At 39.7% G+C, this 25,222-nt stretch overlaps 1 protein-coding gene and 1 long non-coding RNA gene across 2 annotated transcripts in view; one reads left to right on the plus strand and one right to left on the minus strand.

Annotated features, from left to right (window-relative positions):
* LOC115363486 (uncharacterized) overlaps positions 1-25,222 on the plus strand; it is a 381,300-nt gene that overhangs the window by 158,704 nt on the left and 197,374 nt on the right. The window lies entirely within an intron of this gene.
* On the minus strand, positions 1,273-18,502 carry LOC115363606 (uncharacterized). The gene is made up of 3 exons (XR_003928600.1): positions 18,387-18,502; positions 17,311-17,313; positions 1,273-1,320 (listed from the first exon to the last, which is right to left on the minus strand). It is a non-coding gene; the product is annotated as an uncharacterized LOC115363606 (long non-coding RNA).

A 25,222-nucleotide genomic window follows, 5' to 3' on the forward strand; every position in this document is an offset into this window, starting at 1 on the left:
GTGATGCTTTTCTGTTTTGTGTTGCCAGGTGTTGATGGTCAGACTCTGACCCAATCTGAACCAGTGCTTAAAAAGCCTGCAGAGTCCCACACATTGACCTGCACAGCCTCTGGATTCACATTCAGCAACCACTGGATGGGCTGGATCAGACAGGCTCCTGGAAAAAGACTGGAGTGGATCGCCTTCATCAGACATGATAGTGGTGAGATCTACTACTCCCAGTCAGTCCAAGGCAGGTTCACCATCTCCAGAGACAACAGCAGACAGCAGCTGTATCTCCAGATGAACAGTCTGAAGACTGAAGACTCTGCTGTTTATTATTGTGCTCGACAGCCACAGTGACTGGAGTTGGTGGAGCAGCTGGACAAAATCCTCCAGTCCTCATCCTCACTGCTCTGTCAGAGTAGAAGTACCACTGGGCTTTAAAAGAATGTTGCATAAGAAGGATAATCATTTTCACAAAAAAGTTCCTGTCCTGATTCTGCACTGCCCACTTCTGAAAGTCTGACAACAAACTTAATGTCAAACCTATGTCTTTATATAAATGAAAAAATGAAATTAACAATTTCAAAAATATCTGAAATTATTTTTCGTCGAAATCTGCATGCTTTACAAACATGATCACATTTGATATATGAAAACATCCTCAATAATAAAATACTAAGATAATCATTTGAGAGAACATGTTTAGTCTGAATAAACAATTTAGCCTAATGGAACTGTGTCCTTCACAATCCTCAATAAAACTATAACCATACAACAGTATATGTATTGTTATCAGAACAGGAATCTGATCAGGTAAAAACACTGCAACACAGTGAATCACATACTGAGCAGATTATTGCAGGTGGATTAAAGTGATGTGGCACAGTCACACACATTAGAGGACTGTCACACTTTGGACAAAAGTACTGCTTCAGTTTAGATCCACTGCTGAGTAGATCTTCTTCAGTTGTATGTTTGATTGTATGCAAAGTGTCCTTCCTGGTTCCTCTGCTATAAAGAGTTGATATGAGGCTGGAAGTTGAAAGAAAAGAGGAAGAGCAGCTCCCACCAGTTCAGCTTCAACATAAACCATGTTGTCTGTAGCTCTGCTGCTGCTGCTGGCTGCTGGATCCTGTGAGTTTCTCTGGATTTGACATCACATTTACAAAACCAGCAGCTCTTCTGGTGCCATGTAACTGGATAATTTGATTTAAAAAATGTTTGTGTTTTCCACAGGTGTGAAATGTTTCACGTTGACACAGCCAGCGTCTCTGACTGTCCGGCCAGGTCAAACTCTGACCATCACCTGTCAGGTCTCTTATTCTGTTAGCAGCTCTGCGACAGGTTGGATCAGACAGCCTGCAGGGAAAACACTGGAGTGGATTGCATTGGGTGGAGGTGGCTACAGCACAGTCTACAAAGATTCACTGAAAAACAAGTTCAGTATTTCCTTCGACCCTTCCAGCAACACAGCGACTCTAACTGGACAGAATCTGCAGCCTGAAGACACTGCTGTGTATTATTGTGCCAGAGATCCACAGTGACACAAACCATTGGTAGAGCTGTACAAAAACCCCTCAGTCCCTGAACACTTGGAACATGAAGCCACCAGAGGAGGCAGCCTCACACCACCAACACATTCAAGTCTGTCATGGTTTTGTGTTTCTTGTGTTTTGTTTGGTCTTGTATCTGTTTCCTGAGTTTCATTTGCCTAGTTCCTTTCAGTGATTTCACCTGTGTCTTGTTTGCTCCTCCCTGTGCCACACCTGTCCTGTGTCTGTCAATTATCCCTGATTGTTCTGATCCCTCCCAGTGTTTAACCTCAGCCTATCCTCTGTGTTCTCCTGTCTTGTGCTCCAGCCCCTTCCCCAAGTGTGTCTTGTTTGATCATTAGTTCGTGTGTATTTAAGTCCTGTCTTGAGTTCTGTTCCTGGTTGGTTCATTGTTCTGTTCTGTGCTGTTTTGTGTTGTGTTGTATTGCATTCTGCTTCCTGCTTCCTGCTTCCTGCCTTAGTTTCTTGTGTTCCCAGTCGTTTGGGTTAAATTTTGTTTTTTCATTGAGCATTTTTTGCCTGCGGCTCCTGCTTTTGGGTCCTCCACCTTCCAGCTCCCGTGACACAAGTCAACTTCCCTGATGAGAAGGAAAAACAACCACTGAATACATATGTTTGTTGGAACAGATTTTCCTAAAATAAGAAAAAAGAACAAAATGCAAAGAAACAAAATTCCAAAAGTCTTATTTTCTTTTATTTAGTCTCTAAAGTCTGTTTGACTAAAAATGATAGATATGACTTTAATCATACACTGATTTTGATTCAAAAGTCACTGAGTTTTGTGCTTTGTTGTTATTGTAGTTTCCAATATTATCATGTATTTTGCACTTCAGGCATTCTGTTGAAAATAGTGAATGAATGAAGAATCAATGGATGAATAATAGAATGAATGAAGGATTTAATAATAAACAAACTAAGAAACAAACAAATTAATGAATAAATAGATTCATTCATCACTTTGATTATAACTTAACATTATTCAGTAAAGTGTGCCCTGTTTATACAAATGTATATGCACACTAATGTTATGAGATCCATGTAATGCAGAGGGACATCCCAATCTGATTTGATTATTTAATAATAAAAAAAAAAAAAAAAAGTGGTACTTTCAGAAATGTTCAGTCATGTGATTATTTTGTTCAGTCACTGGCAGTGGGTTTGAAGTGTCACATCATAACCATGTTCATCCTGCATAATATTGGACCTTTACTTGTTGGAGCCTTTACTGTACGTGTTCATACAATGATGCAATTTTATAGATTTCAGTGTTCACAAAAAGCAAATCATATCCACCCATGTGTAAAAAGATGGAAATGCACAGAGCCTGTGATTATTCAGAGCCAGATCCACCACTTGTGCTGCAGTGGAGCGTTTTCCACCCACATGATGCACAACTCAAAACAATTAGTTTCTAACCCCCCCTCTCTCACAACATTTTCTCAATTCTTTGGAAATTTAATTCAAGACAAACATCTTGCCAAGATAATTCAGCTCAATCATTTTAACAAATTATGGCTTCAATTTTAAATGTTAAACTGAGTCTTGTTTTCTGGTTTTCAGTCCCGTGTCTTTCACCATTGTACCATGGAAACCACAGTATATGTGTGCTAAGATTGACTGATACACATGTCGGTGTTATCAGTGTAAATGTGATATTTTGTCATGTGGTCGTTGTCATGATGAGTGCATCTGACTGCAGTAAAACACACAAAGAATTTCCTAACACACTAATCAATCAGTCAATCACTCGATCAATTCATCAAAAAAACTACACATTCCAGTGCCACCTGATTACAAGAATACAGCACTGAAAGCAATTCAGTGAACCATATAAAGTTACAAAGACTGTTGACACATTTATGAAATTAATGAACATGTTTATTTCACTTTTTAATGATTATTGGGAATTAGAATTCAAATTCAATTCATGACTTATATTTTGTAATACAGTCCATCCTCCTTTTATGTGATGTGGGTGTTGTGCTGTATGCAAAGCTGACTTCCTTCTAGTCTGCTATAAACACTTGATATCACACTGTCAGCTGAGGCAGACCAAGAGAAGCTCCCACCAGTTGACCTTCAACACCAAGCATGTTCTCTGTAGCTCTGCTGCTGCTGCTGGCTGCTGGATCCTGTGAGTCTCTTTGAGGGACAAACACACATTCTATCATCACACTGCACCACTTCTTTATTATTATTCCACTGTCAAATACACTGATATGTTGAATATTTTCTCCTCCACAGGTGTGAAATGTGTCACGTTGACACAGCCAGCGTCTCTGACTGTCCGGCCAGGTCAAACTCTGACCATCACCTGTCAGGTCTCTTATTCTTTTAGCAGCTATCACACAGCTTGGATCAGACAGCCTGCAGGGAAAAGACTGGAATGGATTGGAAGGAAATCAACTTATAGTGAATCCTACAAAGATTCACTGAAAAACAAGTTCAGTATTTCCTTAGCCTCTTCCAGCAAGACAGTGACTCTAACTGGACAGAATGTGCAGCCTGAAGACACTGCTGTGTATTATTGTGCCAGAGATCCACAGTGACACAAACCATTGGTAGAGCTGTACAAAAACCCCTCAGTCCCTGAACACTTGGAACATGAAGCCACCAGAGGAGGCAGCCTCACACTACTATTCAAGGTCACTTCCCTGAGGAAGAGGCAAAATGATAATGAATATTGAAATATATATATATTTGGTCTTCATTCCAAGTCAAAGTTGATCTAAAAAATACTGATTGGAGGCTACCATAATTTATTCAGTTGTAATAAATACTTTTACTGTGGCACAGTATGTAATGGAGTGATATAATTGCATGATATGATAACACATCATTGTGTTGTATGATTAGTTGCTGACTAATTACAACTTTGCTTATTCTCTGACAGATGCTAGTGATGATGGGCTATATAAATAAATTAACTTGAATTTGAACAGTATTTATCTTGGGGTTAAAAAAAAATCCATGTTTTATCCAGATTAAAATTAAATCCTTAGAGTCTCTTTGCACAATGAACATCCATTCTTAAATTGTACAAAATGACTGACAGACTAATCCACTGCAGTGCTGTCGTCCCTCCCTGTGAGGAGGAGTCAATGCAAAACTTTGATGTCTCCCATCTCTACTTATGTGACTGCAGAGAGGATGACAGACAACAGTGGCCACACACTTGAACATGATGGGCTATAGGACAGGACTGCTGCTTTTAACTCTCTGCTGGGCAGGTCAACATTTTCACTCACCTGGATTTGACAGCGTCTTCATTCAAATCCGTACTTCATGCATGTGATGCTTTTCTGTTTTGTGTTGCCAGGTGTTGATGGTCAGACTCTGACCCAATCTGAACCAGTGCTTAAAAAGCCTGCAGAGTCCCACACATTGACCTGCACAGCCTCTGGATTCACATTCAGTAACTACTGGATGGCCTGGATCAGACAGGCTCCTGGAAAAGGACTGGAGTGGATCGCCTATATCAACACTGATGGCAGCAGCACCTCCTACTCCCAGTCAGTCCAAGGCCGGTTCACCATCTCCAGAGACAACAGCAGACAGCAGCTGTATCTCCAGATGAACAGTCTGAAGACTGAAGACTCTGCTGTTTATTATTGTGCTCGAGAGCCACAGTGACTGGAGTTGGTGGAGCAGCTGTACAAAATCCTCCAGTCCTCATCCTCACTGCTCTGTCAGATCAACAACACTCCTACATCTGAGCAGCACTGAAAGCTTTAAATGTATGTTTAGAGAGAGAAAAATAATTGATAGCAAATAATTACAACAAATGATTTGAACACAACAAATTTCTTTCAAATTTTCCACAAATATTTCGTGAATAAATGTAAATGATCAAATGACGATGAAAAACAAAAAAAAAAAATCACATAACTACCAAAACCAATCCAGCACTTTGGTAACTGAAAGCATCACTGAAAAATATAAAAAAGGACACTCTTGCTTCAGTCACTACCATCTATATATAATATGGTGGGCTGAAAGTGAATGATGTTATTTTGGAGTAGAAATTACACTACAGTTCTTCTTTGAAACATTAGAGGGCAGTCAATGAATTTTCTTTTTCTCTTCTTTTTCATAACAAGAAGTTCAGCTCCAGCTTTCTTCATGAGTCTTTAATGACTTTTGAACCTTGGAGTTTAACGACTGGCTAGACTTTAATACTGAGACTATCCAAATGAAAAGGGGAAATTAACACTTTGAAGAAAACCTGACATTTTTCTTGTTAGGAAAGTAGGTCCATAAGTATTTGGATAGTGACACAATATTTATATTTTTGCCCTTGTTCACCACCACAGTGGGTTTGAAATGGAGTAATCAAGACGTGATGGAAGTGCAGACTTTCAGCTTGAACAAAAATATGGCATCAATAAGAATTACAGCCTTTTTCATACTTTGTAACCCCATTTTCAGAGGCTCAAAGGTAATTGGACACTTGACTAAAAAGCAGATTCATGGGCAGTTGTGGCCTTTTCCCTCATTATTTCATGACAAATTAAAAAATAAAAAAAATAAAAAATATAAAGGTCTGGTATTTATTCCAAGTTTTTGCATTTGCATCTGTTCTGGAACAAGGTTCTTTGAACAGCTGAAAAGAAGATTAACTTGTACCAGAAAACTTGTTGTAATTGCTAAACAGTTAAAGCTATATTTTTGTTTAACCCTTTAATTGAAGCTCAAAGTCTGCAGTTCAATCCCGTCTTCATCACTTATTTTCAAATCCACTGTGGTCGTGTACAAGGGCAAAATGATAAATATTGTGTCACTGTCCATATACTTATGGACCTACCTGTATATGCATACTGTTGAAACAAAATCACATTCAATATATGAAATCACTCTCAATAATAAAACGCTGACAAATGAATTTCAGAGAACATGTTGGTTTAGTCTGAATAAAAATTTAGCCTTATGGAACTGTGTCCTTCACAAGCCTCAGTAAAAGCATAACCACACAACAGTATATGTATTGTAATTGGAACAGGAAACTGATCAGGTAAAAAGGCTGCAATACAGTGAATCAATACAGCTAAGCAGATTATTGCAGAAAAAGATGTAACATTAAAACCCCAACAACAGGCAGAGCTGATTTCCAGGCAACAAAAAGTGTTTTCTCTCTCTCCAGAGATCCCAGCAGTCAGCAGGTGGATTAAAGTGATGTGGCACAGTCACACACATTAGAGGACTGTCACACTTGGGACAAAACTACTACCTCAGTTTAGATCCACTGCTGAGTAGATCCTCTTCAGTCGTATGTTTGATTGTATGCAAAGTGTCCTTCCTCGTTCCTCTGCTATAAAGAGTTGATATGAGGCTGGAAGTTGAAAGAAAAGAGGAAGAGCAGCTCCCACCAGTTCAGCTTCAACACAAACCATGTTGTCTGTAGCTCTGCTGCTGCTGCTGCTGGCTGCTGGATCCTGTGAGTCTCTCTGGATTTGACATCACATTTACAAAACCAGCAGCTCTTCTGGTGCCATGTAACTGGATACTTTGATTTAAAAAATGTTTGTGTTTTCCACAGGTGTGAAATGTGAAACATTGACACAGCCAGCGTCTCTGACTGTCCAGCCAGGTCAAACTCTGACCATCACCTGTCAGGTCTCTTATTCTGTTACTGGCTATGCCACAGCTTGGATCAGACAGCCTGCAGGGAAAGGACTGGAGTGGATTGGACATGTTGCTGGTAGCAGCACAGTCTACAAAGATACACTGAAAAACAAGTTCAGTATGTCCACAGCCTCTTCCAGCAACACAGTGACTCTAACTGGACAGAATGTGCAGCCTGAAGACACTGCTGTGTATTATTGTGCCAGAAAGCCACAGTGACACAAACCATTGGTAGAGTTGTACAAAAACCCCTCAGTCCCTGAACACTTGGAACATGAAGCCACCAGAGGAGGCAGCCTCACACCACTAACACATTCAAGGAAAAACAACCACTGAATATATATATTTGTTGGAACTGATCTTCCAGAAATAAGAAAAAAGAGCAAAATTGTAAGAAAAAATAAATTAACCCTTTGGTGCATAGCGGTCACTACAGTGGACAGCTGTTTAACAGTCATTTTCTCCTAAATGCAATGGTTTCTATGGTGGAATTGCATATCAGCTGTTAGAGTGCTCTCTGCTGCTCCCCTCCATTGAGGTTTAGAGACTGTCAGTTCTGAAAACGTGTTAATACAAGTAGAATGACATGGTAATACCAGTCCTGCATCCTGAAAGAAGTATGGAGACTCACAAAAATGTTCATGCCCTACACTGTAATAAATTACCAGCATTTCACAATAATTAACAGTATTATTTTACAGTAACTTGTTGCAATTAAGTTCCCCTGTAATATCCCAATGAATACCTGTAAAAACTACAGTATCCTTGGATTTTACAGCATTTAACTGTTATTTTACAGTAAAATCCTGCAAATCAAAACACCCCTGTTATATCACAACAAGGTCTGTAATATCACAGCAACACAGTAAAAAAAAATGCAAGGATTTCACAGCATTCAGCAGTATTATTACAGTGAAAGTTTGTATTCAAATATTCCCTGGTAAGTCACATGACATAACCGAACTCGGCACTGAACCTGAAGAGGCCATTTCCCTCTTCTCCTCTGGGCTGAATGGAGAAGGTGAGCTGCATGCATAACGTCTGTTTGCAGTACACCCATGGTATTTTAAATGATATTAGCACTATTAGCTAACTAGCTAACGTTAGCTAGCTGTAGCATTTGCCCGTGTGGTCTGATATAGGCTAGCTAACGTTAGCGTTTGCTATTTACCACAGACAGTCTTATTATTTAAATTTGAATACCTAAATACTGTACATTATGCTTTTACTGAACTGTTGAGTGTGCATATGATAAGATTATGAAGGATGATGACTCAGCTTGATAAATGCTGCCTGCAATACATAAGTCTATTTAAAACTGAAACTGTCTTTGCTTATTAACAGGTACTTCTTGGGCATCAATCCTGAGAGAGGCTCAAAGACCAGGAAGCGGACAACAATGAACCCTCATATGAGCACCTTTTGAGGAAACTAATTGACTTTGAGTGGGCATCATAGTTTTTTTTTTTTTGCTGCAGCAGTTGTCAGGCTCAGTTTTGAGTAGTTCTTTTTGTACTTTTTTTTGAAGACAACTTTGCACTACAAGATTTTTGTACGACGCTGTTGCGTGTGGATTATAGAATGTTTGAGACTGAGAGGAGCGCCTGACCCCTTCACGACATCCCTTCATCGCTCTCTCCCTTCCTCTCTTACCTTGCCATGGAGGCCTCATTCCCATCCTCTTACTGTTATTGTGACACAGCTGGGTAGTTGAATGGCAAATTTCTGCACAGTTTCTCTGCATTTTAAGATGCTTTGAAAAGTTTGACTAGGACTAGGAAGTTTAATTTCTTGAATTCTTGAATTTCTTGGCATTTATGTTGAATAACCCTTTATTTGTAAATAAATATGCCATTGGGCTAACATTGACTTTCCCTCAGAGTTGTGTGTTGGTGTGTTAATTGTCCAATGATTGTAAATTCACAGTAAATGGAAACTTCATCTGCATTACTTTCACAGTAAATTACTGGCCAGTTTTTGCATGATTTCCACACTATACATAGTAAATTCACAGTAAATTACTGTCAACTTGTGCATTACTTTCACAGTACACACTGTAAAAGTACAGGGCCTTGTTGTAATAATGTACAGCAAAAGGTTGTAATTCCCCAGTAATGTACTGTAATATCACAGTAATTGCTTTGTCATTGAAGCTGTGAAGTTACAGTACACAGTTGTGCTTTTACAACAATGCATTGTAATATCACAGATGTGAAATTACAGTAAATTGCTGTGAGTACATTTCACAGTATATTTCTGTAATCCTTACTGTGAAAGTCATGCAAAACTTATCCAATAATTTATTGTGAATTCACGGCGAAAAATTTTGCAGTGTGCACAGCCTCTGGATTCACATTCAGTAACTACTACATGCACTGGATCAGACAGGCTCCTGGAAAAGGACTGGAGTGGATCGCTCGTATCACTGATGGTGGCAGCACCCACTACTCCCAGTCATTCCAAGGCCGGTTCACCATCTCCAGAGACAACAGCAGAGAGCAGCTGTATCTCCAGATGAACAGTCTGAAGACTGAAGACTCTGCTGTTTATTATTGTGCCAGAGATCCACAGTGACACAAAGCATTGGTAGAGCTGTACAAAAACCCCTCAGTCCCTGAACACTTGGAAAATGAAGCCACCAGAGGAGGCAGCCTCAGTCCACACATTAATTTAATGCCATGTGTTTCTGTGAGCAAGAGACTCTGTCCCCTGGAGACACAGAGCTACAATCAAGTGGCTCACATGGAGAAATTAGTTCAGACAAACATGTAGCCAAACATCATATTCATGTGTTTATTCACAGACACAGTTTGGAAACTATGTAAAGCAAAAATTAAATATTGATCATGAATACTGTAAATCTGCTTTAGTTAACATAAGATCATGCATTTTAACACAGTGGTGACTTTAGGCTTGTTTACTAAACAGTAATGAAACACATTTGATACAGCACACTGATATAATTATCAGCATTTATGTTGCATGATGCAAGTAACTACCACTTCAACAGGCTTTATTTCATGTAGTTTCCCACTTCATCCTCTGTGTCCAGTGGCAGCTTCTGGGCTTGTTGGATTTGAGACAAAGAAGGAACAAAGTACAAGGAGAAAAGCCCACTAACTGGTGTGCTATGATGAATCTCACTAAGTGACCTGCACATCCTCTGGGTCCAGTGTTTTGATTAGGTCTGGTCTGCAGACTGGAGTGTGTTTTCACCATCAGTCGCTGTAGCTCCATCAAATCCTCAGCTGTCAGTCCAGTTGCTTGGTTCACCATCTCATCTCCTGTAGTGAACAATAGTTGTTGAATGAGCAGTTGTAAAAAAAATCCACATAACATATAGACATATTGGGTGTTTGGAGCAAATAGTAGTGAAAAATTCTCCTTACCTGCCCATCCCAAAATCGGAAAATGTATGAAAAATTTTCCTTAACTCACATGATTTAACTCCAAGAAATAATGTTAATGCTGTTTCACACAAAATCTTGAAAATCTGTTTTAAGGGAACTGCATTGAAGAAAGGTTTTGTGTGAGATCATCATGCATGTATACAGTTTACTGAATAACCTCACAACACCACCATCACCTCCTGGTTATGATAAGAGTATGAAGACCACAATGACCTTCTCCTAATTTCCATGTTTATCCCACTTTCATATTAACAGAGCCATGCATGGTTGTTTTGATGTCAGCTTCAAGTCGGCTAACTTGTTACTCATCAGTTCACTTTCATCAGCAACAGAAACTCTGAGCTAACATTGCTGACCCCAGTTCACATGATGCTAACTGTGTTTCCAGTGTAGCCAAGCATGTTTGATTACCTGTGGGTCACATTTTATTGCATTAGTCACTCTGTACAGTGAACATTCATTCTCCACTGCATGAAATAATAACTGAGACACTGATCCACTACAGTGCTGTCATCCCTCCCTGTGAGGAGGAGTCAATGCAAAACTTTGATGTCTCCCATCTCTACTTATGTGACTGCAGAGAGGATGACAGACAACAGTGGCCACACACTTGAACATGATGGGCTATAGGACAGCACTGCTGCTTTTAACTCTCTGCTGGGCAGGTCAACATTTTCACTCACCTGGATTTGACAGCATCTTCATTCAAATCCTAACTGCATGCATGTGATGCTTTTCTGTTTTGTGTTGCCAGGTGTTGATGGTCAGACTCTGACACAATCTGAACCAGTGGTTAAAAAGCCTGCAGAGTCCCACAGATTGACCTGCACAGCCTCTGGACTCACATTCAGCAGCTCCTACATGGCCTGGGTCAGACAGGCTCCTGGAGAAGGACTGGAGTGGATTGCTGCTGTCAACACTGGTGGTGGCACCTACTACTCCCAGTCAGTCCAAGGCCGGTTCACCATCTCCAGAGACAACAGCAGACAGCAGCTGTATCTCCAGATGAACAGTCTGAAGACTGAAGACTCTGCTGTTTATTATTGTGCTCGAGAGCCACAGTGACTGGAGTTGGTGGAGCAGCTGTACAAAATCCTTCAGTCCTCATCCTCACTGCTCTGTTAGAGTAGAAGTACGACTGGGCTTTAAATGAATGTTTACTGAAACAGAAAGAGAGAGGGGGGTGGGATTTGAACACATTATGTTTCTCTCATAATAAAGCATCATAAACACAATGAAATATCAACAACATTTATGATGAACACATTTAATAAAAGATCAAATCATGATGATGAATTCTACACCAAAACCAGCACAACACGGTGGTTGCTGAAAACATCACCCAAACTGTTAATAAAGGAAAGCTCCTGCTCCACAACATTCAAACAGAGCTATCTTTAAAATGTCACACAAATATAGCATCCATTCATGACATTCCCATACAACAATGCATAACAAGGATAGTCATTTTCACAAAGAAGTTCCTGTCCTGATTCTGCACTGCCAACTTCTGAAAGTCTGACAACAAACTTAATGTCAAACCTATGTCTTTATGTGAAAAAAGGAAATTAACAATTTCAAAAATATCTGAAAGTATTTTGCGTGGAAATCTGCATGCTTTAGAAACATGATCAAATTTGATATATGAAAACACCCTCAATAATGAAATACTGAGATCATCATTTCAGAGAACATGTTTAGTCTGAATAAACAATTTAGCCTTATGGAACTGTCTACCTCACATGCCTCAGTAAAACTATAACCATACAACAGTATATGTATTGTTATCAGAACAGGAAACTGATCAGGTAAAAAGGCTGCAATACAGTGAATCACACACTGAGCAGATTATTGCAGAAAAAGACGTAACAGGCTGATTTAAAACACCAACAGCAGGCAGAGCTGATTTCCATGCAACAAAAAGTGTTTTCTCTCTCTCCAGAGATCACAGCAGTCAGCAGGTGGATTAAAGTGATGTGGCACAGTCACACACATTAGAGGACTGTCACACTTGGGACAAAACTACTACCTCAGTTTAGATCCACTGCTGAGTAGATCCTCTTCAGTCGTATGTTTGATTGTATGCAAAGTGTCCTTCCTGGTTCCTCTGCTATAAAGAGTTGATATGAGGCTGGAAGTTGAAAGAAAAGAGGAAGAGCAGCTCCCACCAGTTCACTTCAACACAAACCATGTTGTCTGTAGCTCTGCTGCTGCTGCTGGCTGCTGGATCCTGTGAGTCTCTCTGGATTTGACATCACATTTACAAAACCAGCAGCTCTTCTGGTGCCATGTAACTGGATACTTTGATTTAAAAAATGTTTGTGTTTTCCACAGGTGTGAAATGTGAAACGTTGACACAGCCAGCGTCTCTGACTGTCCAGCCAGGTCAAACTCTGACCATCACCTGTCAGGTCTCTTATTCTGTTGGCAGCTATTACACATCTTGGATCAGACAGCCTGCAGGGAAAGGATTGGAGTGGATTGGACAGGTTGCTGGTAGCAGCACAAATTACAAAGATTCACTGAAAAACAAGTTCAGTATGTCCACAGCCTCTTCCAGCAAGACAGTGACTCTAACTGGACAGAATCTGCAGCCAGAAGACACTGCTGTGTATTATTGTGCCAGAGAGCCACAGTGACACAAACCATTGGTAGAGCTGTACAAAAACCCCTCAGTCCCTGAACACTTGGAACATGAAGCCACCAGAGGAGGCAGCCTCACACCACTAACACATTCAAGGCCACTTCCCTGATGAGGAGGAAAAACAACCAGTATATATGTTTGTTGGAACAGATGTCCCAGAAACAACAAAAAAAGAACAAAATGAAAAAAAAAAATGAAATTCTTTTCATTGTTAATCTGTAATTTAGTGATAGATATTAGTTTAAACATACACTGATTTTGATTCATGAGTCACTCAAACAGTTTTGTTTCTTGTTGTTGTTATTGTTTTTTCCTATATTATCATGTATTTTGCGCTTAAGGCCTTCCGTTGAAAATAGTGAATCACTGAAAAAATCAATGGATCAGTGATGGCATGAATGAAGATTTTAATAATAAACAAACAAACAAACGAATGAATGAATAAATAGAATCATTAATCACAACTGATTATAACTTAACATTATTCAGTAAAGTGTTCCCTGTTCATAAAAATGTATATGTACTCAAATGGTATGTGATCCATGTAATGCAGAGGGACATCCCAATCTGATTTGATTATTTAATAATAATAAAAAAGTGTAACTTTCAGAAACGTTCAGTCGTGTGATTGTTTTGTTCAGTCACTGGCAGTGGGTTTGAAGTGTCATATCATAAGCATGTTCATCCTGCACAATAATGGACCTTTACTTGTTTGAGCCTTTACTGTACATGTTCATACAAAGGAAGTAATTGATGCAATTTTATAGATTTCAGTGTTCACAAAAAGCAAATCATATCCACCCATGTGTAAAAAGATGGAAATGCACAGAGCTTGTGATTATTCAGAGCCAGATCCACCACTTGTGCTGCAGTGGAGCGTTTTCCACCCACATGATGCACAACTCAAAACAATTATTTTCTAATCCCCCCTCTCTCACAACATTTTCTCAATTCTTTGGAAATTGAATTCAAGACAAACATCTTGCCAAGATAATTCAGCTCAATCATTTGAACAAATTATGGCTTCAATTTTAAATTTTAAACTGAGTCTTGTTTTCTGGTTTTCAGTCCCGTGTCTTTCACCATTGTACCATGGAAACCACAGTATATGTGTGCTAAGATTGACTGATACACATGTCGGTGTTATCAATGTAAATGTGATATTTTGTCATGTGGTCGTTGTCATGATGAGTGCATCTGACTGCAATAAGACACACAAGGAGTTTCCTAACGGGCTAATCAATCAGTCAATCACTCGATCAATTCATCAAAAAACTTCACATTCCAGTGCCACCTGATTGCAAGAATACAGAACTGTCAGCAATTCAGTGAACCATATAAAGTTACAAAGACTGCTGTTGACACATTTATGAAATTAATGAACATTTTTCTTTCACTTTTTAATGATTATTGGGAATTAGAATTCAAATTCAATTCATGACTTAAATATTTGTAATACAGTCCATCCTCCTTTTATGTCATGTGAGTGTTGTGCTGTATGCAAAGCTGACTTCCTTCTAGTCTGCTATAAACACTTGATATCACACTGTCAGCTGAGGCAGACCAAGAGAAGCTCCCACCAGTTGACCTTCAACACCAAGCAAGTTCTCTGTAGCTCTGCTGCTGCTGCTGGCTGCTGGATCCTGTGAGTCTCTTTGAGGGACAAACACACACTCTATCATCACACTGCACCACTTCTTTATTATTATTCCACTGTTAAATACACTGATATGTTCAATCTTTTCTCCTCCACAGGTGTGAAATGTGAAACGTTGGCACAGCCAGCATCTCTGACTGTCCAGCCAGGTCAAACTCTGACCATCACCTGTCAGGTCTGTTATGCTCTTGGCTCTTTCACAGCTTGGATCAGACAGCCTGCAGGGAGAACACTGGAGTGGATTGGAGTTAAAAATACTGGCTATGAATTCTACAAGGATTCACTGAAAAACAAGTTCAGTATTTCCGTAGACTCTTCCAGCAACACAGTGACTCTAACTGGACAGAATGTGCAGCCTGAAGACACTGCTGTGTATTATTGTGCCAGAGAGTCACAGTGACACAAACCATTGGAAGAGCTGTACAACAACCCCTCAGTCCCTGAACACTGGGAACATGAAGCCACCAGAGGAGGCAGCCTCATACCACCAACACATTCAAGGCCACTTCCCTGAGTTTAAAATAAATAAATAAATAAATAAATAAATAAATAAATAAAATACTAAGTATTTTCGTTTGCAGGACAGCGAAAAAGTGCTTAAAGGTCTAAATAATCTTTTAATGACTGAAAATAATATATATAGTAGAGTTTTATAAAGCACTGGTTTGATTCATAACTCATTTTGAACCTTGGAGTTTAACTACTGGCTAGACTTTAATACTGAGACTATACAAATGAAAAGGCGAAATTAACACTTTGAAGAAAATCTGACAACCTTTTCCCCTATTTCATTACAAAGTAAGAAAAAAAGGTCTGGTGTTTATTCCAAGTGTTTGCATTTGCATTTGGTAGCATTTTATCAAACCCTCAACATGCGATCCAAAGAGGTGTCTATGCAGGTGAGGGAGGCCATCATCAGGCTCAGAAAGAAAACAAAATCTATCAGACAGATAGCAACAACTTTAGGAGAGGCCAATGATATACCTACCTCTTGAGGAGGTTGGCGTAACCCTAACCCCTTTGAAACAAGATCACATTTAATATATGAAATCACCCTCAATAATGGAATACTTACAAATGAATTTCAGAAAACATGTTGGTTTAGTCTGAATAAAAACTTAGCTTTATGGAACTGTGTCCTTCACAAGCCTCAGTGAAACTATAACCATACATCAGTATATGTATTGTTATTGGAACAGGAAACTGATCAGGTAAAACGGCTGCAATACAGTGAATCACACTGAGCAGATTATTGCAGAAAAAGATGTAACATGTTGATTTAAAACCCCAACAGCAGGCAGAGCTGATTTCCATGCAACAAAAAGTGTTTTCTCTCTCTCCAGAGATCACAGCAGTCAGCAGGTGGATTAAAGTGATGTGGCACAGTCACACACATTAGAGGACTGTCACACTTGGGACAAAACTACTACTTCAGTTTAGATCCACTGCTGAGGAGATCCTCTTCAGTCGTATGTTTGATTGTATGCAAAGTGTCCTTCCTGGTTCCTCTGCTATAAAGAGTTGATATGAGGCTGGAAGTTGAAAGAAAAGAGGAAGAGCAGCTCCCACCAGTTGACCTTCAACACCAAGCATGTACTCTGTAGCTCTGCTGCTGCTGCTGGCTGCTGGATCCTGTGAGTCTCTTTGAGGGACAAACACACTCTATCATCACACTGCACCACTTCTTTATTATTATTCCACTGTCAGATACACTGATATGTTGAATATTTTCTCCTCCACAGGTGTGAAATGTGAAACGCTGACACAGCCAGCGTCTCTGACTGTCCAGCCAAGTCAAACTCTGACCATCACCTGTCAGGTCTCTTATTCTCTTGGCTATTACACAGCTTGGATTAGACAGCCTGCAGGGAAAGCAATGGAGTGGATTGGACAGAAAAATAGCTATGGCACTGAATACTACAAAGATTCACTGAAAAACAAGTTCAGTATTTCCTTAGCCTCTTCCAGCAACACAGTGACTCTAACTGGACAGAATGTGCAGCCTGAAGACACTGCTGTGTATTATTGTGCCAGAGATCCACAGTGACACAAACCATTGGTAGAGCTGTACAAAAAGATGGTTCACCATCTCCAGAGACAACAGCAGACAGCAGCTGTATCTCCAGATGAACAGTCTGAAGACTGAAGACTCTGCTGTTTATTATTGTGCTCGAGAGCCACAGTGAGTTGGTGGAGCAGCTGTACAAAATCCTCCAGTCCTCATCCTCACTGCTCTCTTATGGTGGCAGCATTTTATGACTGGGATTTTAAGGATTTTTCCAGAACAAATAATTATACCAAAGTTGAAAACATCATATTACCTTCATGACAGAGCATCATAAACACATTTTCGATATCACGTAAATAGGTGATGGACAAATCCAAGCAATGAAATCATGACAATGAATTTTTCAGAAAACCACCAAAACCAATAGCAACATTCTGCTTGCTGAATGCTTCACCCAAACCCTGAATAAAGGAAACACCAGCTGAACATATCAATCAAAAATATCTCTCTATCTGATGGGGAGTCAAAGGTGAGTTACATTATTATTTGTTGAGATCATGCAGCAGTTCTTTTTTTTTTTTAACATTAGAGGGCAGACAACACAACGTTGTGTCTCTCTTTGATTTCCTTAATGAGACACTCAGCTCCAATCAGCTCCAGTCTGTCACTGAATCTTACCTGACTTTTGAACCACAGCACAAAAGACTGGTTAGAGTATAATACTCAATAAAGGCCATATCTGGTCAAGAGAGGTGCTTTCATATATATATATATATATATATATATATATATATATATATATATATATATATATATATATATTATTTTTTTTTTTTTCTCAAATTGGATTCCTCTGAAATATCAGTTTGACTGACCGTGTAATGTTCCTCTGTCAGTGACAGACACTCACTGAGCCTGAACCAGACGTCAAAAGTCCTGGTGAATCCCACTAACTGAGCTGCACATATTCTGGGTCCAGGGATTTTTTTCTCCTTAGCTGTTATTCTCTTTCTCCCCACTGCCTTTCCTGATGGTAAATCACATTGAACATATTTTTTTATGAAAGAAAAAGATGATTGCGTGTATACACTTTCGTGTGCATAGATGACATAAATACATGAATGCAAATATGTACGATGGAGAAAAAAATACAAAAGAAACACTTGTCCAACCTCTCCTGCCTAATTACTTATGTCTTTCCAAAGCTTGCCAAGATAATAAAGGTCTTGTGAGAATAAACTTTTTCATTGATATTTTATAAGAAAAGAAAGAAATTGGCTATTCATACTGTAAACGTTCCTTACACACCAACCCATCCTCCTTTTATGTGATGTGAGTGTTGTGCTGCATGCAAAGCTGACTTCCTTCTAGTCTGCTATAAACACTTGATATCACACTGTCAGCTGAGGCAGACCAAGAGAAGCTCCCACCAGTTGACCTTCAACACCAAGCATGTTCTCTGTAGCTCTGCTGCTGCTCTTATTCTCTTATTCTGTTAGCAACCAACACACAGCTTGGATCAGACAGCCTGCAGGGAAAGGACTGGAGTGGATTGGATGGGCGAGAGTGGGTTACGACACAGAATACAAAGATTCACTGAAAAACAAGTTCAGTATTTCCTTAGACTCTTCCAGCAACACAGTGACTCTAACTGGACAGAATGTGCAGCCTGAAGACACTGCTGTGTATTATTGTGCCAGAGAGCCACAGTGACACAAACCATTGGCAGAGCTGTACAAAAACCCCTCAGTCCCTGAACACTTGGAACATGAAGCCACCAGAGGAGGCAGCCTCACACCACTAACACATTGAAGGCCACTTCTCTGATGAAGAGGCAAAATGATAATGAATATTGAAATATATATATTTGGTCTTCATTCTCAATCAAAGTTGATCAAAACAATACTGGTGGGAGGCTAATTTATTCAATTGTAATAAATCATTTTATTGTAGCACAGTATGTAATGGAATGCTGTATTTGCATGATATGATAACACATCATTGTGTTGTATGATTAGCTGCTGACTAATTACAACTTTTCGTATTATTTGACAGATGCTTCTGATGATGGGCTGTATAAATTAAAAAAAAAAAAAAAAACAAAAAAAAAACTTGAAAAGTATTTACCTTGGGGTTCTACAAAAATCCATGTTTCATCCAGATTAAATCCAATCCTAAGAGTCCCTTTGCAAAATAAACATTCATTCTTAAATTGTACAAAATAATCGAGACACTAATCCACTGCAGTGCTGTCCTTCCTCCCTGTGAGGAGGAGTCAATGCAAAACTTTGATGTCTCCCATCTCTACTTATGTGACTGCAGAGAGGATGACAGACAACAGTGGCCACACACTTGAACATGATGGGCTATAGGACAGGACTGCTGCTTTTAACTCTCTGCTGGGCAGGTCAACATTTTCACTCACCTGGATTTGACAGCGTCTTCATTCAAATCCATACTTCATGTGATGCCTTTCTGTTTTGTGTTGCCAGGTGTTGATGGTCAGACTCTGACACAATCTGAACCAGTGGTTAAAAAGCCTGCAGAGTCCCACAGATTGACCTGCACAGCCTCTGGATTCACATTCAGTAACTACTGGATGGGCTGGGTCAGACAGGCTCCTGGAAAAGGACTGGAGTGGATCGCCTTTATCGACACTAGTAGTGGCACCTCCTACTCCCAGTCAGTCCGTGGCCGGTTCACCATCTCCAGAGACGACAGCAGACAGCAGGTGTACCTCCAGATGAACGGTCTGAAGACTGAAGACTCTGCTGTTTATTATTGTGCTCGACAGCCACAGTGACTGGAGTTGGTGGAGCAGCTGTACAAAATCCTCCAATCCTCATCCTCACTGCTCTGTCAGATCAACAACACTCCTACATCTGAGCAGCACTGAAAGCTTTAAATGTATGTTTACACAAAGAAAAATAATTCATAGAAAATAAGAAATGATTTGAACACATCATAAACATAATTTGATATTTCCTAAATATTTAATGAACAAATTTAAATTATCAAATCATGATGATGCTTTTTTCACAAAACTACCAAACCCAGGACAACACTTTGGTCACTGAAAGCATCACTCAAAATATAAGTAAGGGACATTTCTGTACAAATTTCAACCACAACCATCTCTATACATGATGGAGTGAAAAGTGAGTAATGTTATTTTGTAGAAGAAATTATGCTGCAGTTCTTCTTTGAAACATTAGAGGGCAGCAAATGTTTGTCTCTTCCTTCAGCTCCAGGTTTCTCATGAGTCATAAAGACTTTGGTGCCTTTGAGCCTAAAGACTGGCTAGAGTGTAATACTCAGACTACAACATGATCATAACTTGACCACAGTGATATGTGTTGACAGTTTCCATATTTGTCAAATCTTTATCTTCAAACAAATTAATATAGGACATTTATAAGATAAAAAGGAATTTTCTTTCAGGAAATTTGAATCTGCGTGTTTTCAAAGATCAAATCATGCCAAATCAAGTGAAAAAATCGAGCACAATAAATTTCAGTGAACATGTTGGTGTGATATTAATAAAGATTTAGTAGCACTGGAATTGTATCCTTGGCAGGCTTCCATACAACTAGAACTGAACAACAGGATATGAGTTGTTACCAGAACAGGAACCAATTAACGAGAAAAAGGTGGAAAACAATGAATCACACACTGAACGTTATTGCAGACAAAGACATAATTAGATTAGACGACTGTAAGACTTGAGACAAAATGACTTCAGTTTAGATCCACTGCTGAGTAGATCCTCTTCAGTCGTATGGTTGATTGTATGCAAAGTGTCCTTCCTGGTTCCTTTGCTATAAAGAGTTGATATGAGGCTGGAAGTTGAAAGAAAAGAGGAAGAGCAGCTCCCACCACTTCAGCTTCAACACAAACCATGTTGTCTGTAGCTCTGCTGCTGCTGCTGGCTGCTGGATCCTGTGAGTCTCTCTGGATTTGGCATCACATTTACAAAACCAGCAGCTCTTCTGGTGCCATGTAACTGGATAGTTTGTTTTAAAAAATGTTTGTGTTTTCCACAGGTGTGAAATGTGAAACGCTGACACAGCCAACGTCTCTGACTGTCCGGCCAGGTCAAACTCTGACCATCACCTGTCAGGTCTCTTATTCTGTTAGCAGCGATTACACAAATTGGATCAGACAGCCTGCAGGGAAAGCAATGGAGTGGATTGGATGGGTTCGGGGTAGCAGCACAGGCTACAAAGATTCACTGAAAAATAAGTTCAGTTTGTCCTCAGCCTCTTCCAGCAACACAGTGACTCTAACTGGACAGAATGTGCAGCCTGAAGACACTGCTGTGTATTATTGTGCCAGAGATCCACAGTGACACAAACCATTGGAAGAGCTGTACAAAAACCCCTCAGTCCCTGAACACTTGGAACATGAAGCCACCAGAGGAGGCAGCCTCACACCACAGATTAATTTAATGCCATGTGTTTCTGTGAGCAAGAGACTCTGTCCCCTGGAGACACAAAGCTACAAACAAGTGGCTCACATGGAGAAAGAAGATCAGACAAACATGTAACCAAACATCATATTCATGTGTTTATTAACAGACACAGTTTTGCATCAAAAGCAAAAATCATATATTGATCATAACTACTGTAAATCTGCGTTAGTTAACATAAGATCATGCATTTTAACACAGTGGTGACCTGAGTCTTATTTACTAAATAGTAATGAAACACATTTGATGCAGCACACTGATATAATTATCAGCATTTATGTTGCATGATGCAAGTAACTACCACTTCAACAGACTTTATTTAATGTAGTTTCTCACTTCTTCCTCTGTGTCCAGTGGCAGCTTCTGGGCTTGTTGGATTTGAGACAAAGAAGGAACTAACTACAAAGAGAAAACCCCACTAAGGTCACTAAGTGCAGGTCACTAAGTGACCTGCACATTCTCTGGGTCATATGATTTAACTCCAAGAAATAATGTTAATGCTGTTTCACTCAAAATCTTGAAAATATGTTTTAAAGGAACTGCATTGAAGAAAGGTTTTGTCTGAGATCATCATGCATGTATACAGTTTACTGAAGAACCTCACAACATCACCATCACCTCCTGGTTTTGATAAGAGTACGGAGACCACAATGACCTTCTCCTAATTTCCATGTTTATCCCACTTTTCTATGAACAGAGCCATGCATGGTTGTTTTGATGTCAGCTTCAGGTCAGCTAACTTGTTACTCATCAATTTACTTTCATCAGCAACAGAAACTCTGAGCTAACATTGCTGACCCCAGTTCAAATGATTGATGCTAACTGTGTTTCCAGTGTAGCCAAGCATGTTTGATTACCTGTGGGTCACATTTTATTCCATTAGTCACTCTGTACAGTGAACATTCATTCTCCACTGCATGAAATAATAACTGAGAGACTGATCCACTGCAGTGCTGTCGTCCCTCCCTGTGAGGAGGAGTCAATGCAAAACTTTGATGTCTCCCATCTCTACTTATGTGACTGCAGAGAGGATGACAGACAACAGTGGCCACTCACTTGAACATGATGGGCTATAGGACAGGACTGCTGCTTTTAACTCTCTGCTGGGCAGGTCAACATTTTTACTCACCTGGATTTGACAGCGTCTTCATTCCAATCCGTACTTCATGCATGTGATGCTTTTCTGCTTTGTGTTGCCAGGTATTGATGGTCAGACTCTGACCCAATCTGAACCAGTGGTTAAAAAGCCTGCAGAGTCCCACACATTGACCTGCACAGCCTCTGGATTCACATTCAGTGACTATGACATGAACTGGATCAGACAGGCTCCTGGAAAAGGACTGGAGTGGATCGCCTTTATCAGCAATGGTGGTGGCAGCACCTACTACTCCCAGTCAGTCCAAGGCCGGTTCACCATCTCCAGAGACAACAGCAAAGAGCAGCTGTATCTCCAGATGAACAGTCTGAAGACTGAAGACTCTGCTGTTTATTATTGTGCTCGAGAGCCACAGTGACTGGAGTTGGTGGAGCAGCTGGACAAAATCCTCCAGTCCACATCCTCACTGCTCTGTCAGATCAACAACACTCCGACATCTGAGCAGCACTGAAAGCTTTAAATGTATGTTTACAAAAAGAAAAAGAATTAATAGCAAATAATTACAACAAATGATTTGAACACATCAGATTTCTTTCAAACATTCTGAAAATATTTAGTGAATAAATGTAAATGATCATATGATGATGAAAAATCACATAACTTCCAAAACCAATACAGCACTTTGGTAACTGGAAGCATCACTGAAAAATATAAAATAGGAAACTCTTGCTTCAGTCACTATCATCTGTATCCAATATGGTGGGTTGAAAGTGAGTGACATTATTTTGAAGTAGAAATTACAGTACAGTTCTTCTTTGAAACATTAGAGGGCAGTCAATGAATTTTCTTTTTCTCTTCTTTTTCATAACAAGAATTTCAGCTCCAGCTTTCGTCATGAGTCTTAAATGACTTTTGAACCTTGGAGTTTAACGACTGGCTAGACTTTAATACTGAGACTGTCCAAATGAAAAGAGGAAATGAACACTTTGGAGAAAATCTGACATTTTTCTTGTTAGGAATGTACAGGTAGGTCCATAAGTATTTGGACAGTGACACAATATTTATCATTTTGCCCTTGTTCACCACCACATTGTGTTTTAAATGGAGTAATCAAGACGAGATTGAAGTGCAAACATTCAGCTTGAACAAAAATATGGCATCAACTGATAAGGAATTAGAGCCTTTTTCATACTTTGTCACCCCATTTTCAGAGGCTCAAAGGTAATTCTGACACTAGACTAAAAGCAGTTTCTTGGACAGGTGTGGCCTTTTCCCTCATTATTTCATGACAAATTAAGAACAAAAAAGGTCTGGTGTTTATTCAAAGTGTTTGCATTTGCATTTGTTCTGGAACAAGGTTCTTTGAACAGCTGAAAAGAAGATCAATTTGTACCAGAAAACTGGTTGTAATTACTAAACAGTTAAAGCTATATTTTTATTTAACCCGTTAATTAAAGCTCAAAGTCTGCAGTTCAATCCCGTCTTCATCACTTATTTTAAAATCCACTGTGGTGGTGTACAAGGGCAAAATAATAAATATTGTGTCACTGTCCTTCACATGCCTCAATAAAACCATACAACAGTATATGTATTGTTATTGGAACAGGAAACGGATCAGGAAAAATGGCTTCAATACAGTGAATAACACACTTAGCAGATTATTGCAGAAAAAGACGTAACAGGTTGATTCAAAGCCCCAACAACAGGCAGAGCTGATTTCCAGGCAACAAAAAGTGTTTTCTCTCTCCAGAGATCACAGCAGTCAGCAGGTGGATTAAAGTGATGTGGCACAGTCACACACATTAGAGGACTGTCACACTTGGGACAAAACTACGACCTCAGTTTACATCCACTGCTGAGTAGATCCTCTTCAGTCGTATGTTTGATTGTATGCAAAGTGTCCTTCCTGGTTCCTCTGCTATAAAGAGTTGATATGAGGCTGGAAGTTGAAAGAAAAGAGGAAGAGCAGCTCCCACCAGTTCAGCTTCAAAAACAAACCATGTTGTCTGTAGCTCTGCTGCTGCTGCTGGCTGCTGGATCCTGTGAGTCTCTCTGGATTTGACATCACATTTACAAAACCAGCAGCTCTTCTGGTGCCATGTAACTGGATACTTTGATTTAAAAAATGTTTGTGTTTTCCACAGGTGTGAAATGTGTCACGTTGACACAGCCAGCGTCTCTGACTGTCCAGCCAGGTCAAACTCTGACCATCACCTGTCAGGTCTCTTATTCTGTTACTGGCTCTTGGACAGCTTGGATCAGACAGCCTGCAGGGAAATCACTGGAGTGGATTGGGGAGGTTGCTGGTAGCAGCACAAACTACAAAGATTCACTGAAAAACAAGTTCAGTATGTCCACAGCCTCTTCAAGCAAGACAGTGACTCTAACTGGACAGAATGTGCAGCCTGAAGACACTGCTGTGTATTATTGTGCCAGACAGCCACAGTGACATAAACCATTGGTAGAGCTGTACAAAAACCCCTCAGTCCCTGAACACTTGGAACATGAAGCCACCAGAGGAGGCAGCCTCAGTCCACACATTAATTTAACAGCATGTGGTTCCCTGGTGGCTTCAAAAATGAATTCATGTACCATTCAGGAGAAGTCCTTTTCACAGTGGGCCAGGTTTGAGTCCAGCCAGGGCGTTTTACTGTTATCAACTACATATATGTGGAACAATTATGTGCTTCTTTCCTTCAAAACATAAGTCAATCAGTCTGATTTCCATTATAATGACAAAGTGACAAGAATGTTTAGTGTGACCACAGACACATCCAGT

The sequence above is a fragment of the Myripristis murdjan genome, chromosome 8 (genome assembly GCF_902150065.1).
Source record: "Myripristis murdjan chromosome 8, fMyrMur1.1, whole genome shotgun sequence".
Lineage (NCBI taxonomy): Eukaryota > Metazoa > Chordata > Actinopteri > Holocentriformes > Holocentridae > Myripristis > Myripristis murdjan.